The sequence below is a fragment of the Plecotus auritus genome (assembly GCF_963455305.1).
Source record: "Plecotus auritus genome assembly, chromosome: X".
NCBI classification, from domain to species: domain Eukaryota; kingdom Metazoa; phylum Chordata; class Mammalia; order Chiroptera; family Vespertilionidae; genus Plecotus; species Plecotus auritus.
Genome location: NC_137784.1, coordinates 136,287,439 through 136,294,157, shown reverse-complemented (window position 1 = coordinate 136,294,157; position 6,719 = coordinate 136,287,439).

The window sequence follows — 6,719 nt, the reverse complement described above, 5'->3', positions numbered from 1 at the left end:
CACTGAACCCCAGTTCTGACTGCACTGAACCCCAGTCCCGGGCGAAACCCCGTGGACCCAGGCTCATACAGGGGGTGTCTGGTCTGTCAGGTAGAGAGAAAGGCACCCGGAGACTTGGAGACCCGGGGGAGACCCGGGGGAGCCCGGGCGGGCAGGGGTCTGGAGGCAAGCGAGCCAGTGTGCACAAAGGCTGCGGAGGTTGCCACAGGCTTTCCCTAGCGGAAGGGAAGTCAGAAGCTCCTGACTGCACTGAACCCCAGTTCTGGCTGCACTGAACCCCAGTTCCAGGCGAGCCCCTGGGGACCCACGCTCTTGTGGGGGGAATCTGGACTCTCGGGCGGAGACTTAGGAGCCGGGGAAGGCAGAGATATGGAGGCGCACGCGTGCCAGTGTGCACAAAGGCTGCAGAGGTTGCCACAGGCTTTCCCTAGCGGAAAGGAGTCAGAAGCTCCTGACTGCACTGAACCCCAGTTCCAGGCGAGCCCCTGGGGACCCACGCTCTTGTGGGGGGAGTCTGGACTCTCGGGCGGAGACTCGGGAGCCTGGGAAGGCAGAGGTCTAGAGGCGCACACAGGCGCGCGCGCAAGGGCAAGGCTGACTGGAAGCCAAGACTGTCTGCTCCGCCCTGAGACTCCACCCCATCCAAGCTGAGCACAGAGGCTATTGCAATTTGGCAAGTCTAATCCTATAAGGCTGTCTCCAGCACTGAACTTCTCCCAGCATAGACACAGCTGATCCTTACAGTCAACTGGCCTGGAGGTCAATTCCTCCTAGTGATACCAACAACAATCAAGACTTAACTACAACAAGGCTGTACACACAGTCCACAAAGAGTGTCCACCTCAGGTTAACTGGGGAGGCCGACCCACTGGGCCATATAGGACACCTAGCACACAAATTTACCCTACCAACTCAGGGAAGCAATGAAAATGCGGCGTCAAAGAAACAGATCACAAACGAAAGAAATGGAGGAAAACAAATGACTGGATATAGAATTCAAAACCACGGTTATAAGGCTTTTCAAGAATATCCTAGAAAAGGCTGATAAATATAACGAGACCCTCGAAGATATGAAAAAGGACCAACTAGAAATTAAACATACACTGACTGAAATAAAAAATATTATACAGAGACCCAACAACAGACTAGAGGAACACAAGAATCAAGTCAAAGAATTGAAATACAAAGAAGCAAAAAACACTCAACTGAAAAAGCAAGAAGAAAAAAAAATCGAAAAAGTTGAAGATAGTGTAAGAAACCTCTGGGACAACTTCCAAGTGTACCAACATCAGAATTATGGGGGTGCCAGAAGAAGAGAGAGAACAAGATACTGAAAACCTATTGGAAGAAATAATGACTGAAAACTTCCCCCACCTGGTGAAAGAAATAGACTTACAAGTCCAGGAAGCGCACAGAACCCCAAACAAAAGGAATCCAAAGAGGACCACACCAAGACACATCATAATTAAAATGCCAAGAGCAAAAGACAAAGAGAGGATATTGAAAGCAGCAAGAGAAAAACAGTTAATTACCTACAAGGGAGCACCCATATGATTGTCAGCTGATTTCTCAACAGAAACTATGCAGGCCAGACGGGAGTGGCAAGAAATATTCAAAGTGATGAATAACAAGAACCTACGACCAAAATTACTCTACCCAGCAAAGCTATCATTCAGAATTGAAGGGCAGATAAAGAGCTTCACAGATAAGAAAAAGCTAAAAGAGTTCATCACCACCAAACCAGTATTATATGAAATGCTGAAAGGTATTCTTAAAGAAGAGGAAGAAGAAGAAAGTAAAGATAAAAATTATGAACAACAAATACATATCTACCAACAAGTGAACCTAAAAATCAAGTGAATTAAAAACCTGAGGAACAGAATAATCTGGTGAATATAATAGAATCAGGGGCATAGAAAGGGAGTGGACTGATAATTCTCAGGGGGAAAGGGGTATGGGGGGATTCAGGAAGAGACTGGACAAGAATCATACACCTATGGATGAGGACAGTGGGGAGGAGGTAAGGGCAGAAGGTGGGGTGGGAACCGGGTAGAGGGGAGCTATGGGGGGAAAAAGGAGAAACAATTGTAATAAACTGAATAAAGATTTATTTAAAAAAAATAAAAAATGCTTTCCTCAGAGAATCTACAAGAATAATAGATTCACCACAGAGGAAATATTCAATTTTCATTAAATATTTATTCAGTGCAATAGGTTGTTAGGTCTATTTAGACCTTAAACAAGAAATAGTTCCTGTCTAGTAGAAATCAGGTCTTGAGAAAATTGAATGGAGATGAGAAGCAGTTCCTCAAGTCATAACACTATATTTCAAAATGACAATGTTAAAAACTGAAGATGTTCTCTAAAATGTGTATTACTTCTTTGAAATCTGATACGAAGAATGTGATACTTAAGACAGTATTAATTTTAATAAAGTTTGACAGGGTAAGCACCTTAATTTTCTATTAATGTAGCACAGTGGTCGGCAAACTCATTAGTCAACAGAGCGGCAAACCGCGGCTTACAAGCCGCATGTGGCTCGTGAGCCGCAGTTTGCTGACCACTGAGGTAGCACAATAAAATTTGGATGTTCAAAAAAAAATCAGTAAAATATATTAGAAAAAAGAAAAGAACAGATATAGTAACTTGACAGTGTTGGGGACCTTAGCTTTGAGTTTATTTTTTAAAATATATTTTTATTGATTTCAGAGAGGAAGAGAGAGGGAGAGGGGGAGAGAGATAGAAACATCAATGATGAAAGAGAATCATTGATTGGCTGCCCTCCTGCACGCCCCCTACTGGGGATTGAGCCTGCAACCAGGCATGTGCCCTTGACTGGAATCGAACCTGGGACCCTTCAATCCGCAGGCTAACATTCTACTGTCCCCTCAGCCAAACCAGCTAGGGCTGAGTTTATTTTTAGTGTGTGGTACTCCTGAGGATGGCCCAGTCTATTCAGATTTATAATTTAATTCCTCTCCATTCTCCCTTTCATGTCTGCGGGACTGAGCACAGAGGAAATCTGAGAGTCCATGTAGACCACAGGATATCAAACTCTGTCAAAGTAAATTAAACCTTTCCTGGAATGAATTCCAATACAGACAAGAAAAAAGAGGAGTTTCTGTGCTAGGAGCAGGGGCTCTCTCACCACACCCTTTCCTAGATGCGCCCTCCTCTTTGACCAATAACGTAGCTTGATTCTTCTTAAAACTGTGGAAACAGCAGGCCCAGAAAACAGAGAGGCTTAGAGACCAAAATCATTAGGGAAGGCTGGTAGAACCAGAACTTGGAGGGAGTTCTCTGGAGCCCCACACCAAGGCCCTCCAGGAGACCTACAAGAAGAAAATATTAGGGAAGAACTGCATGTCCAATGAAAGGACGCTTCTATGGGAAAGAAGCTGTCAGGATAAATGCATTCAGATTATTTGTGTACATTGGTCTGTAAAATTAAACTTTGGTAAAAAAAATATGGGACTTTTTTTCAGTTATGGGAGGCCTGCCAAAGCAGCATTAACAGGACTTGGGGAGAGAAAGACCTTTGCAGTCAGATCAGGCTGGCTTCATACACACTGCTCACTGTCAGGTGACCATGTTCCCAATCCCAATAGCATGTCATTCATTGGGCCCATAAATAAGAATTCAGTGTATTCTTTATGCAACCTGACACTCATTACATGACCCAAACCCACCCTCTAAGGTGGCCGGCTAGGGTGACTAGTTTTTAAACACTGCACCAATTCACTTAAGGATGCGTTGTAGAATCAAAGTTCTATGAAGTGAATATGCTGTGGTGCAGGGTTCTTGTGGAAAGACTTCCAGTGTATTGAAAGCTGATGAAAACAGGGAGCAACAATGAGAGATGTACCATATCTACTAACGCTATTCTGTGCTATTTCTTGTTAAATCCCAGTAAAGTTTTTATGGAATGAAGGAAAGATCCTAGAAACTAGAAAGACTTGGGTTCTGTCTTGAGTCTGTCACCTACAAGCTAAATGGTCTTCAAATCTAAGGTAATCAAATCTGATGTTAAGAAATGATAACGACATAGAGAAATCCTGACCTTGAAAAGGTCTAGTAAAAACAAATGTAGAAAACTCTGTATATTATAACCCAGGACTAGGAAAAGATGGAATATATATATATATAAAGGAAAAGGACCAGAAAAGTAAAATGTAGAAACATCTCTATTTATACAAGGCTAATATGTAAAGGGTCCCCTTGGGAGTTTCACCAGGAGACCAGGAGTTCAATCCCTCACTATGATGTGTGCAGACCCCCAGGGGCAGTGCGGAATGTAGGAAGCCAGCAGCCAGGGAAAGAGGCCCTAGCCGGCATCTGGAAGGCCCCGATCTGCCCTGATCACCAGCCACTCCTAGGGACCCTACCCGTACACGAATTTCGTGCACTGGGCCTCTAGTCTCAAAATATTTACTGAGCACCTACTAAGTGTTGGTACTCTTCCTGGTGTTGAGGGAAAAGAGTGCAGCCCACCTGCACAGCTGCCCCTACTCTCACACACGGACTGTGCTGCTTCTGGATCATAGTTCACTGCATCTTCAACTTCAGATTTACACACACTTTCAACAGTTAGCAATATATCTCCCTTATTTTTTCAGTAATATAACTGAAAATCTACAAATGACTTTCCAAAAAGAAATAACTGAGTTTAAAAAGAGGAGGTTGAAGTCCTGATGCAAAATGACCCTTAGAATATTTAAAATGCACCTTGTGTTTGATGAACAATCTCTAAGAAATTGATCATAAAACACTGTTAACGGTCAATATTGGGTGATGGGACTATCCTTTGAATTACTTTATTATGTTTCCTAAACATTTCCTAGTGAGGTTTGAGTGACTCATTATTGAACACTATATTGAAAAAGGCCCATAAAACCCAAAGAAAGTTGGGGAGCCCTAACCGGTTCGGCTCAGTGGATAGCGCATCGGCCTGCGGACTGGAGGGTCCCAGGTTCGATTCCGGTCAAGGGCATGTATCTTGGTTGCCGGCACATCCCCAGTGGGAGGTGTGCAGGAGGCAGCTGATCCATGTTTCTCTCTCATCAATGTTTCTAACTCTCTATCCCTCTCCCTTCCTCTCTGTAAAAAAGCAATGAAATATATTTAAAAAATAAAGTTGGGGAAAGCGCGTGACTATGGCCTTCAGAGGAGCATGAATACCAGTTGTTAAGTAACCTAGGAAGGGCTTTGGAAGAGTAGTCCGTTTGTGTTTTTGTTCACAGAAGGAAACGGCTCCCGTGGCCACTGAAGGAACAACTGTGCCCCAAGAGCTGCCTAGACTTTGCAGGTGCAGGAGGAAAGTGCCAGCCACAGTGGGAAGGGATGTGGGGCCTTTTCTTTTTTTCTCTGCTCCAGCATTTTTTCCAACTCCGAAAGGCGGGGGGAGAGGGAGGCTGGCTGTGCACTGCCCTGCACTGCCCTCTGCTGGCCAGAGAAACCTGGGTCCCCCCCTCACGGAGGAAAAGCCATGTTTTCCGCCCGGTGGCGGGTGGAGCCGGGCGGACCAGGGCCTAGGAAGGCTGACTGGGTGGAGATGAGGATCGCGTAATGAACCGAACGCGGTAAACTCAGGGGAAGTGGCCCTCGGACCCCTAAACGCCGAGACCCGGCGGAACAGGCGCACAGGAATGACGTCCAGAACAGCCGGCTCTGCGCGCTCATTGGCGGGTTGTGGGCATGCGCATTGGTGCGCAGCGAGGTTTCTGCCAGCTTCTCTACCAGCACCTGCTGGAGGTTTGGTCTGGATCCTGCTGCAAACTATCAGCTGAGGCAATGGGCAGGTGTTTTGAGATTCCTGTGGCCCGACGGCCCTGGTCGCTGCTCTGCCCACCAGCAGACTTGTACCAGACCCTGGTCAGCACGCTACCGCCACGCCCCAGCTTGTGAACACACTGGTCTCCTGTGGCTCTCGGTCCTCTCAGACCGCACTCCTCAGAAGCCCCCTGGGAGCACAGGGCACAGGAGCCCAGCACAGACAACTCGGAGCCCCGCGGCCACAGTTCAGAAGGTGCTCCCGCTACCCAGCCGAGCATCCCCCTGCCCAAGGTCATGCCCGGGTTTCAGGAAGCTCAGGGCCCTCCATGATGTCCTTTTCTAGCCTTCCCCTCTCTTACCACTTCAACACTTCCCCTGGAGGTCTCGCTCCCTCCCTTCCTCTACTGCATCTGCTTAGACAGCCCTGAACCTCTCTGGTGCCTCCAGTGTAGAGCCCACAGCCTCCTCTGCCTCCCACCAGGCCTCTTCTCACCCAGCCTACGCCGGGGTATATATCCTGCTCCAAAACAACTCTCTTGCTCCTTTCACCACCCTTCCTACTCTCCTTTCTGCCCCAATAGGGACACTGCCCTGCTTGTACCTGAGCACCTGAGCTTCGATGAGAAAAATATAAACCTTACTGAACTGTTTATCTTAACTGCATAACCAGCGGGCACTGCCTCTCACTTTCCCTCGCATTGTACCTCCACCACTGCCTCCCTCACTAGCAATCCTGTTCCATCCCAGCAACCACCCCTACGATTGTCTGCCGCACACAGATGCAACGAGGTCGAGCTTCTCAGTGCTTCCCAAACTCTATGGACCTGTTTTTTTTCCGTGACTCTGCTTCCCCTGAGCATACCTGCTCCTGAGTGCAGCCAGCCCACCTGTGCTCAGGGTCCCATGCCTTGCACCTGCTCAGGGACTTTGCTCCTGCACTTTTGAGT